The following is an 11664-nucleotide window of genomic DNA, read 5'->3' as shown; positions in this document are numbered from 1 at the left end:
GAGTAACAATGTGAACCAGGCCCTTCAGCGAGCATCAGCAAGGGTGGCCTGTCTTAAACCATTGCTTTCAAATAAATATATCTCTCCTACCATAAAGAGAAATATTTATTTAGCATGTGTGAGACCCATCCTTCTGTACGGCTGTGAGGCCTGGGGCTACACTGCCAAGACTCACATACGCAAGCTACAAACATTTCAAAATAAAACACTGCGAAAAATGATTAAGCCACCATGGTACGTTTCGAACATCAAAATTAGACACGACTTGCGTATCCCAACTATTCGGTTCCAAATTAACAAAATTGCTAGGATGGCCAAGTCTAGAATACTCTCGGCCCAGTCAAACGACCCAGGAGTCTCTCTGCTAAAACGGATTATAAGAACCAAGAAGCCTAATACCCGGTACAAATTTAGAGGCCCTTGGCTCACTTATAATCCATAATTTCGGCCTTTTCCAAATTTAACTAAACCATCACTAATTACTAGAAATCTGCCCTGAAAACGCCCGTTTCTTAAGAATGCAATGGTATCCCCTTCCTACCTCTAGTTGAAAACAAAATTTAGCGATGTTTCGGGGGTTTCACCACTGATTTAGGGACTCACCCCCCTAAAACAGATTGTTTTCCCCCCCCCCCAGTGCAAGTAACAGTGATTTTCCGTCTCATCGGTATCCCGCGGAAACAGATGAGTAGAGGGGCAATATTTTCGCCCCGGGGCTCCCAGGTACTTGCTCACAGCAAAAAAAAAAAAAAAAAAAAAAAAAAAAAAAAAGCCGAAAAATTTACTTTCTAGGAGACATCCCAGACAACCATGCCACCCAAGACAAGCGGAAAGGCAGCCAAGAAAGCCGGCAAGGCCCAGAAGAACATCTCCAAGGGAGACAAGAAGAAGAAGCGCAAGAGGAAGGAAAGCTATGCCATCTACATCTACAAGGTGCTTAAACAGGTACATCCTGATACTGGCATCTCCAGCAAGGCGATGAGCATCATGAACAGCTTTGTCAACGACATCTTCGAGCGCATCGCCGCTGAGGCTTCCCGTCTGGCCCACTACAACAAGCGCTCCACCATCACCAGTCGGGAGATCCAGACTGCCGTCCGCCTCCTGTTGCCCGGTGAGCTGGCCAAGCACGCCGTCAGTGAGGGTACCAAGGCAGTTACCAAATACACCAGCTCCAAGTAAGGTGCCAGGTTTTCTGCCTTGCTGCATTCTTAACAAACGGCCCTTTTCAGGGCCACCACACCTTTAAAAAAAAGAGCAGCATCTGTTAGCCTTGTTATCAACTCCACTCTGATTTTATCTATCTGTCCTACTTCATATACATCGAAAGACAGTGCAAAACATTCAAATCATAAGCTAAGGAGGGAAGAACTACTACTACTACTACTACTACATTACCTTATTGCTAAAAATCCTCCTGCTTTGTCCTTTACAATGAAAACCAGACCAAGCCCCATGGCACTACAGCCCCTAAGCAAGCAGGCTGAGTGGACCTCAAAGCAGCCATTAGATCGAGGTAAAATTCCTTTGCCTGGCCGGGAATTGAACCCGGGCCCCCCAGCTACGAGGCAGGCACGCTGCCCCTGCGCTACAGCGCCGGCCCCTTCACAACCACCTTCAGTAATTATTATTATTATTATTATTATTATTATTACAACCCTCGACACTTCCCGTGTGTGTGTGCGCGCGCGCGCCAGCGCGCGCGTTTTTTTGGGGTTAGGTTACGAGAAGTGGGGTTAAGTCGAGTTAGGGTACGTTTCGCCGCGGAGCGCGACAACCACCCGCGCCCGCTCCGCGACGGCGACCTCCGAGCACACCCCTGCACCATTGCCAACGCCCCCGCGCCACAAAGACCTCCAGGAAACTCGCTTTGCGGTTCGTATGGACGTTTCAAGCTCCGTTCTCTCGCCAACGGCCATACCATGTTGAATACACCGGTTCTCGTCCGATCACCGCAGTTAAGCAACATTGGGCGTGGTCAGTACTTGGATGGGTGACCGCTTGGGAACACCACGTGCCGTTGGCTCAATTCCCTTTTTACCAAGTTTCCCAGTCCCAGTACGACAACTTACTTTCAACTTTTGCCTCAGGCCAGCAGAAATTGCTTAAATCACGTTTTTTGTTACGTCTGAAACTAGCTAGACCTTTTGCTGCTCTTCGACCCCGTGGCTATACAGGAACGAAGCTTAGCGTAGTATTGCATTTCCTCCTAGGTGACCGGCCTAACCTGGCGGCGGCGACATCATCATCATCGTTGTTGTTATTATTATTATTATTATTATTATTATTATTATTATTATTATTATTATTATTATTATTATTCGTCGTCTCTCTCTCTCTCTCTCTCTCTCTCTCTCTCTCTCTCTCTGTGTGTGTGTGTGTGTGTGTGTGTGTGTGTGTGTGTGTGTGTGTGTGTGTCGACCTAGGGGACCCTTGCTGAGCCTAGCACCGCTTCCAATTACTCGTGCCAGGATTTTAACTTTCGTACCTCCTATCGTACGTCCCTATGTCTAAACTTGCTGTTCTTATTCTTTTAGGTTAGTGTAGCTTATCCTGCAGGCCTCTTATGGCACATAACATCATTCTACGTCCTATTTCTCCCAATATTAAGATTATTAAAGGGCGGAACGAGGCTTCTAAACTCCCCGCCCACCTTGAAAATCGCGAGGAAGGTGGTTTCCATGCAACGTCATCGACACTGTCGTGATTACAATGAAAGCCATGTCCTAGCAACCGACCGCGGCATTTAGCAGCCCCTCAAAGAGTCGAACAATTTCCTTTTATGTTCTTTCAGGTAAGTAGCTATTCAAATTACGACACGGTTCGGCAATAAGTTACAAGTTTGTAGTACGCTCGTGTCTCTCCCGGGCTTCCTTACGAACGGTAGGGCACCAGTGCAGTACAGTGGCCTACACACAGCCCGCTATCTTCGAAGTGCGTGTGTTGCGATGTAACGTAGTTTTGAAGCCTAGGAACTTGTAAAACTCTTTCATTTCTATCAAAGACGAGACGCCCTTCAAATAAGACTGAGAAGGTAACCTTTTGACGACAAGGGTTAGTTCAAAGAGTCGTGACGTTTTAGGTTAGGTGAAGGGAGGAAAGCACTCGTTTTTGTTGTTTGTACGTCAGCTGACCGATCTTTTGGCAAGTGATAAATTGAGTAGAACGAATCGGAACTCCGTATAGTTACTGTTACCGTCCTAGAATTAAAATTAGACCATTCTGAGCCCTACTTGACAGGTTCGACACCGGCTCACTCGTGTGATATTTCGATGGTCTGTAGATATGGGCGCATAAAAAGAACTCCTGCGGGACAAACTTCCGGCACCTCGGCATCTACGAAAGGCGTAAGATAATAGTGAACATAACCTTACTAGTAGTACCACCACCACCATTACTGCTACTAATACGACTATTACTTAAGGCAGTGGACAATTTCGAACTCAAGCAATAATGTGTCCTTTTGCTGACCACCTGATCACTGCCTCTTGCCTTACTACTACAGGCTAGCGTTCAAGGAAAGAAAGAAAGAAAGAAAGAAAGAAAGAAATAAGTTACCGTTCTTCCCAAGTCAGGTTAGGATTTCTGCATCAGACACGGCTAGGGCTGATCGTGGATCTACTAGTACCTAACATGCTAAATTGTGCTCCGTTATATCATCACCAGTCGTGAAGTCACACCTGCATCTTCTAATTACAGGGTAGATGCTACATATTTCGGGCAATATATAACCCAGGTTTGGCTTGGATAACCTAAAAATATTCAGGTACTGGGTCTGGCCTGGTTATATCAAGTGTCACCCTAGATCAGCAGGGCTAAGAATCATCAGGTCTCTGTCATGAATTTAAATGGCTTAGTACCCCTCATTATGGTGTACTTCTCTTCATATTTGAGGGAAGAGGAGTAAAACTTAAAACTTTATTGCCTGTCTTAAACCACCTACTTTCTTTGGGGTATTGTCTAGCACAAACTTCTAAGGCGACCACATCACACAGCCCGATGCTCGAATACTGCTTGGGCAGGGGTGTAGGTGGTGGTTAGTGGTTGCAAGAAGGGTCCTGGAAGGGAGGGATAATAAGCCAGTACGCCACTTGCTCTTAAGTCTGTACCTTTCATTATACGGTTTCATTAACTATTTTTTACACCTGCCCTGTAGTATGGTACCATTTAGTAAGAGGTCTCTAGAGTTTGGCCTAGTACAACCTTCAATGAAAGTAGTTTTCAGGAGTGGTTAGGTACCCCTATACTTACTTTCTTTCTTTCTTTCTTTCTTTCTTTCTTTCTTTCTTTCTTGGATTACAAGGTGTCGGTAAAGCAGCTGATCGTTGCTTATGTACAAAAAAATGTTCATACATGGGCTTTCATTCGCTGAGGTAAATGATAATGATAATAATAATAATAATAATAATAATAATAATAATAATAATAATAATAATAATAATAATGGCAAGAACACAAAGGGTCCTTTTCTCTGCAGCTGATTTTTAGCATGAAGGACAGAGGCTGTCATGATGATGATGATTACCGAGTGATACCGTTAAGCTAAAACCCAGTAGGGGATTAATATTAACAGCAGGGAACGTTGTGCAGAATCATTCAGTAAAGATGTAATGGCAGGGGGAGGGGGGGAAGAGGGCGTTCAGTATAATACACCATCAACCCAAGTACAGTGCATATTTAGCTCTATGTTATGTAATGCTCTCTCTGCTCTCTGTACCTTTATTTGGCCCTACAACTTGTCTCACCAAGTGAAGGAGATCTTACACATAGTTACTGTACTGTACTTAATTTCACGCTGACTTCAACTGCTAGTAGGATACGCACGTCGAACCATGCAGAAACCTGCACGATTTCAAACGACTGCCGACTAGATAGCGACTAGGCCGAAGAAAGAAAGGGCATCTTATAAATCGAGAGCGACAATTCATTTTCGAGGTTAGGGTTACCGCTTGGTTCTCTTAGCCAAAGAAATCATGAAACCATTTTGCGAGTAAAAACTGATGTTACCTGAATTTTGGATACAGTTATTACTACCATCATCATCATCATCATCATCATCATCATCATCATCGTCATACGCTACTCTGTATGATGAAGGTGGGTAGCAAGATCGAGTCTCGGCGCGATCAGTTGGCTTCAAATTCTGCTTCACCTCGTTCAGAGTATACATATTCAAGGTAAAAACACTAGCTTCTCTCAAAAAATAAACTCCTATTGAAGGGTCATTAAACACAACTTCTTCTTCTTCTTCTTCTTCTTCTTCTTCTTCTTCTTCTTCTTCTTCTTCTTCTTCTTATTATTATTATTATTATTATTATTATTATTATTATTATTATTATTATTATTATTATTATTATTATTATTTTCCTTTCTTTCTTTCTTTCTTTCTTTCTGTCTTTCTTTCTTTCTTTCTTTCTTTCTTTCTTTCTTTCTTTCAGGACCATTTAAGTGAGATGTTAGCTGTATGAGTGTTGCAGCACCTCAAACCTTTACATTTTTTCCCTTGTAAGTTGTGGCAATGTCTTGCAGAGAAGTTTGTTGGGAAACCATGGTCCTTCCTTCCTTCCTTCCTTCCTTCCTTCCTTCCTTCCTTCCTTCCTTCCTTCCTTCCTTCCTTCCAATAAATCTGCTGAGTTGCTGTCTCAAAGGGTCTCTCATCCTAAAGAAATTTGACCGAAGGTAAGGGATGTTGCCAGGTCTATCAAACTGACAGACTTATCATCTCCTGGTACAGGAAATCTGTTCTTTGAAGAGTCTGGACTGACTGCCCCTTCCTCCGTCACGGTGTTCTCGATCCTGCCTTCGCAGCCCACTGGAGGCAGTAAGATACGACTCACAATGCCTCCATCCAGCAGGCGAGGGGTGAAGCCTCTCCTGAGGCGGTACAGGCTCTGTAGCGAACTGGAAATTTAATTATGCCCTAAGAAACATCTAGAGGTTCCCTTGGGCAGGCTGTCCCTTTTCCCAACCTGAGCTTTCGACCCCCGACAGGGGCTGAAAGCTGCTGGATGTGAGAGACTGTACAGAGTTGAGAGCCTTATAAATAGAGGCCTAAAGGCTAGGACTTTACGAGATTGGCGCTACCAGCAGGAAAGCAGGAGTCGAACGAGTCATGGAGGCTAGCTTCTAACTTATGTCCTTTATCCTGTAGGTCCTTTCAAGCAAAGCTACAAGAGGCAGATTACAGCAGGTCTGCTTCACTCTGTGGAAAACTACCTAAAGGCTGACTTGCCTTTGCTCTCACTCGGAAGGGGTTAGAGCCTGAGGATGGCCGTTCAGCTCCATTGCTAGAGGAAGGATTGGGCTTCCTTCAGGTAAGAGGGGGTCACTCCCGGGGGCGTCGCGACGACGACGGCCGCCCCTAAACGTCGGCATGGAGAGGCGGCTGGTGAAATGCTGCCCATCGAACGCACCTCCATCAGGACGCCCGAAGCAAGGTGACGAGTACTTCTGCCACCTGAGGAGCAGCGTCAAACCTTTGACTATCCCTTCCTAACCGAACCCTGATTGTAACCCACCCCTTAAAGACGCAGGGAGCACGAGAAAGGAGCTAGGAAGCACGTCCCCAACTTGTCGCCGCGCAACCCACCCGACAGCCAGCCACTGCTGTTTCCTGCGCGGTCCGAGTAGCCTGATACACTCAGATAACCAGGGGAGCGCGCGAACACATTCTCATCGTGACCATGGCTGACACAGCAACAGCATCGGCAGCATCTGCACCCGCCTCGGCTCCGGCCCAGGCGTCGCCCAAGAAGAGCAAGGCTTCTGCATCGAAGAAACCTCGCACCAAGCCTGCCCATCCGAAAACCTCCGAGATGGTGGGCAGTGCCATCAAGAGCCTGAAGGAACGAGGTGGATCTTCTCTGCAGGCTATCAAGAAGTACATCTCTGCCAACTACAAGGTGGACTCTGAGAAGCTGGCCCCTTTCATCAAGAAGTACCTGAAATCTGCCGTGGCTTCCGGAGAGCTGGTCCAGACCAAGGGGAAGGGAGCTTCAGGTTCCTTCAAGCTCGCTTCGGCTGCCAAGCCGGAGAAGGCCAGCGCAGCCCCTGTCAAGCGGTCCGCTGCCCCCAAGGAGAAGCGCATCCCCAAGGCGAAGAAGGCTGGTGGAGCCAAGGCTGCAGCCAAGAAAGCCATTTCCAAAAAGCCTGCCGAGAAGAAGAAGGCCGCTCCTGCTCCCAAACCCAAGCAGAAGGCTCCTTCCAAGGCTAAGAAGGCCGCCAAGGTGCCCACTAAGAAACCTAAGGCACCTAAGCCTAAAAAGGCCGCTAAGCCCAAGGCCTCGCCTAAAAAGGCACCAGCAAAAAGGAAGTGAGGACATTTCATGTTCTTGCTTCCTTCTACACGCACCTCTTGCTCTCGTAGGAGCAGAGGAAAAACGGCCCTTATCAGGGCCATCAATTTTATTCCCCAAGAGAGCATATTATGTCAGTCACTGTCCAAGGCTGGAACCCTGGCCTCTCCTATCTCTGCCTCCTAAACAGGCTAGTTTGTCTCATTGCGGGGCGACTCACTCTTCAAATTTCATTATTATTGTACTTAACTACATTTTTCTTTATCCTTACTTACTGCACTTTTGCTGTTGCTGTTGTTGTTGTTATTATTATTATTATTATTATTATTATTATTATTATTATTATTACTATCACGTCCTAGATATTAATTAATGAATTATTGTACTCAATACTCAAGATTATTATTATTATTATTATTATTATTATTATTATTATTATTATTGTTATTATTATTATATTCTGTTACTCTTAGATTTTTCCTTGAACCTAGAGGAACCACTAGCTTTTTTTCTTTTCGTTTTCCTTCTATCCTAGACCAGAGAGACAATAACTACTCTTCTAGGAAATTTTGGTGGCCCTGAAAAGGGCCGTTTGGTAAAGCTCCAGCCATAAGACAAGCACCGGACTTAGGCACGTTCGCCACGGATGCGGCGGGCGAGCTGGATGTCCTTAGGCATGATGGTGACACGCTTGGCGTGGATGGCACACAAGTTGGTGTCTTCAAAAAGACCCACCAGGTAGGCCTCACTGGCCTCCTGCAAGGCCATGACAGCCGAGCTCTGGAAGCGCAGGTCGGTCTTGAAGTCCTGAGCTATCTCTCTCACCAGCCGCTGGAAGGGCAGCTTGCGGATCAGAAGCTCAGTGCTCTTCTGGTAGCGTCTGATCTCACGCAGGGCCACGGTACCGGGCCTGTAGCGATGAGGCTTCTTCACTCCTCCGGTGGCAGGCGCGCTCTTACGGGCAGCCTTGGTGGCCAGTTGCTTGCGCGGGGCCTTGCCTCCGGTAGATTTACGTGCAGTCTGCTTAGTACGGGCCATCACGTGCTCACTGTCGACTCGTCCCAGGAAGAATGGTTCGGGGGCTTGCTGCCCGACTGTTTTATTGCTTCGCTTCCCCCACCCTCGGTAGCAGCTGCACTCCCATTGGCCGGGCGGTGCTGACGTCACCGGGGCCAGGCACTTTCAACAAAAGCGAGGGGCCTCGAGTGCCAGCCGCATTCTAGCTCTGAACTCGCAGCTCTACTGATCTATCATGACCGGACGAGGCAAGGGAGGCAAGGGACTCGGCAAAGGAGGCGCCAAGCGTCACAGGAAGGTGCTCCGAGACAACATCCAGGGCATCACTAAGCCTGCCATCAGACGTCTCGCTCGCAGAGGTGGAGTCAAGCGTATTTCGGGACTTATCTACGAGGAGACCCGTGGCGTGCTCAAGGTATTCCTGGAGAACGTTATCCGGGATGCCGTCACCTACACCGAGCACGCCAAGAGGAAGACCGTGACCGCCATGGATGTCGTCTATGCTCTCAAGAGGCAGGGACGCACCCTGTACGGTTTTGGTGGTTAAGTCTCCTCCGAGCGTGCTCCCGTTTGTGAGCATGCAGTATTTAAAAAACGGCCCTTTTCAGGGCCACCACTTACCTCTCAAAAGAGCACAGAGTCCCACTTACAGTACTCCTCTAACGTAGCTTGCGCTATTCTCCCTCTCAAAACAGTCATCTCCCCGAAACCTGCACGGAAAAAAGCCCTCATTATCAGTTATGATGTCTACATTTTAATGCTAACAAGAGAAAACAAACATTATCTTCCTTGCTGTGCACGTCTAAAAGACAAAGTATTGTAAATATACTACTTTAAGTATCCTTTCCTTTCCTTTCTAGTTAAGTGTGTGTTCTTACATGCATAGGTTGGTAGTATCCAGCAGTCAAGAACAGAATTATACAGCATAAATGAAATGAAAAGAAATCTATAATGTACTTCCTTCTTCCTTCCCTTCTGAAAATTAAATATTAAGAGGGGCCTGGAGCTACCTTACTCATTTCCCCCTTAAATAAATAACCTCAAAGGAAAGGCTATTCTTGTGCTCTCCTGGCTAATGTTACAGATGCCCTCATATTTGCAGTGTCTCATTATTGTTATTATTATCATTATTATTAGGAGAGTTGTCTGAACTGCTCTATCACTTCAGGATTTCTCCATACTTCTGCTAAGATAGCTATAGCAGCATGATAGACAAACAGCTCTTATCTTAAGGAGTTGGTGGCCCTGAAAAGGGCCGTTTATTTATATTTTTCCGGTGAGCCAACGCCCTGACCGAGAACAGGAACTTAAGCCTTCTTCTCGGTCTTCTTAGGCAGGAGCACTGCCTGGATGTTGGGCAGAACACCACCCTGGGCAATGGTCACTCCAGACAGCAACTTGTTCAACTCCTCGTCGTTACGGATGGCCAACTGTAAGTGACGAGGGATGATCCTGGTCTTCTTGTTGTCACGGGCTGCATTGCCCGCCAACTCAAGAACTTCAGCTGCCAGGTATTCCATGACTGCAGCCAGGTACACAGGAGCCCCAGCACCCACTCGCTCAGCGTAGTTTCCCTTGCGGAGGAGACGGTGGATACGGCCGACAGGGAACTGCAGGCCTGCACGGCTGGAGCGACTCTTGGACTTGCCCTTCACTTTTCCTCCCTTTCCTCGTCCTGACATGATGCTATGATGCTCTGCTGCTCTACTTCGAAGGGAAAATGATACCGAATCACTCTGCGCACCAGTTTTGTAGCCTGCAAGGTTGCTCAACGTTACGAGCCAACCAATAAGGCTGCAGTAAGCTTGCGCTCATTGGCTAGTCGCATGCAGCCCTCTCGGTCTTAAAAAGAATTGCAAGGGGGCCGAAAAATTTACTTTCTAGGAGACATCCCAGACAACCATGCCACCCAAGACAAGCGGAAAGGCAGCCAAGAAAGCCGGCAAGGCCCAGAAGAACATCTCCAAGGGAGACAAGAAGAAGAAGCGCAAGAGGAAGGAAAGCTATGCCATCTACATCTACAAGGTGCTTAAACAGGTACATCCTGATACTGGCATCTCCAGCAAGGCGATGAGCATCATGAACAGCTTTGTCAACGACATCTTCGAGCGCATCGCCGCTGAGGCTTCCCGTCTGGCCCACTACAACAAGCGCTCCACCATCACCAGTCGGGAGATCCAGACTGCCGTCCGCCTCCTGTTGCCCGGTGAGCTGGCCAAGCACGCCGTCAGTGAGGGTACCAAGGCAGTTACCAAATACACCAGCTCCAAGTAAGGTGCCAGGTTTTCTGCCTTGCTGCATTCTTAACAAACGGCCCTTTTCAGGGCCACCACACCTTTAAAAAAAAGAGCAGCATCTGTTAGCCTTGTTATCAACTCCACTCTGATTTTATCTATCTGTCCTACTTCATATACATCGAAAGACAGTGCAAAACATTCAAATCATAAGCTAAGGAGGGAAGAACTACTACTACTACTACTACTACATTACCTTATTGCTAAAAATCCTCCTGCTTTGTCCTTTACAATGAAAACCAGACCAAGCCCCATGGCACTACAGCCCCTAAGCAAGCAGGCTGAGTGGACCTCAAAGCAGCCATTAGATCGAGGTAAAATTCCTTTGCCTGGCCGGGAATTGAACCCGGGCCCCCCAGCTACGAGGCAGGCACGCTGCCCCTGCGCTACAGCGCCGGCCCCTTCACAACCACCTTCAGTAATTATTATTATTATTATTATTATTATTATTACAACCCTCGACACTTCCCGTGTGTGTGTGCGCGCGCGCGCCAGCGCGCGCGTTTTTTTGGGGTTAGGTTACGAGAAGTGGGGTTAAGTCGAGTTAGGGTACGTTTCGCCGCGGAGCGCGACAACCACCCGCGCCCGCTCCGCGACGGCGACCTCCGAGCACACCCCTGCACCATTGCCAACGCCCCCGCGCCACAAAGACCTCCAGGAAACTCGCTTTGCGGTTCGTATGGACGTTTCAAGCTCCGTTCTCTCGCCAACGGCCATACCATGTTGAATACACCGGTTCTCGTCCGATCACCGCAGTTAAGCAACATTGGGCGTGGTCAGTACTTGGATGGGTGACCGCTTGGGAACACCACGTGCCGTTGGCTCAATTCCCTTTTTACCAAGTTTCCCAGTCCCAGTACGACAACTTACTTTCAACTTTTGCCTCAGGCCAGCAGAAATTGCTTAAATCACGTTTTTTGTTACGTCTGAAACTAGCTAGACCTTTTGCTGCTCTTCGACCCCGTGGCTATACAGGAACGAAGCTTAGCGTAGTATTGCATTTCCTCCTAGGTGACCGGCCTAACCTGGCGGCGGCGACATCATCATCATCGTTGTTG

At 47.5% G+C, this 11664-nt stretch overlaps 2 non-coding genes across 2 annotated transcripts; both read left to right on the top strand.

Annotated features, from left to right (window-relative positions):
- The first annotated feature begins 1907 nt into the window (after positions 1–1907).
- LOC137500731 (5S ribosomal RNA) lies at positions 1908–2026 on the top strand. The gene has a single exon (XR_011018232.1). It is a non-coding gene; the product is annotated as a 5S ribosomal RNA (ribosomal RNA).
- A 9285-nt stretch (positions 2027–11311) lies between these two features.
- LOC137500729 (5S ribosomal RNA) lies at positions 11312–11430 on the top strand. The gene has a single exon (XR_011018230.1). It is a non-coding gene; the product is annotated as a 5S ribosomal RNA (ribosomal RNA).
- The last annotated feature ends 234 nt before the right edge of the window (positions 11431–11664 follow it).

Source organism: Anabrus simplex, chromosome 4, assembly GCF_040414725.1.
Source record: "Anabrus simplex isolate iqAnaSimp1 chromosome 4, ASM4041472v1, whole genome shotgun sequence".
NCBI classification, from domain to species: Eukaryota; Metazoa; Arthropoda; class Insecta; order Orthoptera; family Tettigoniidae; genus Anabrus; species Anabrus simplex.
This window is presented reverse-complemented; position numbering and strand designations above follow the sequence as displayed.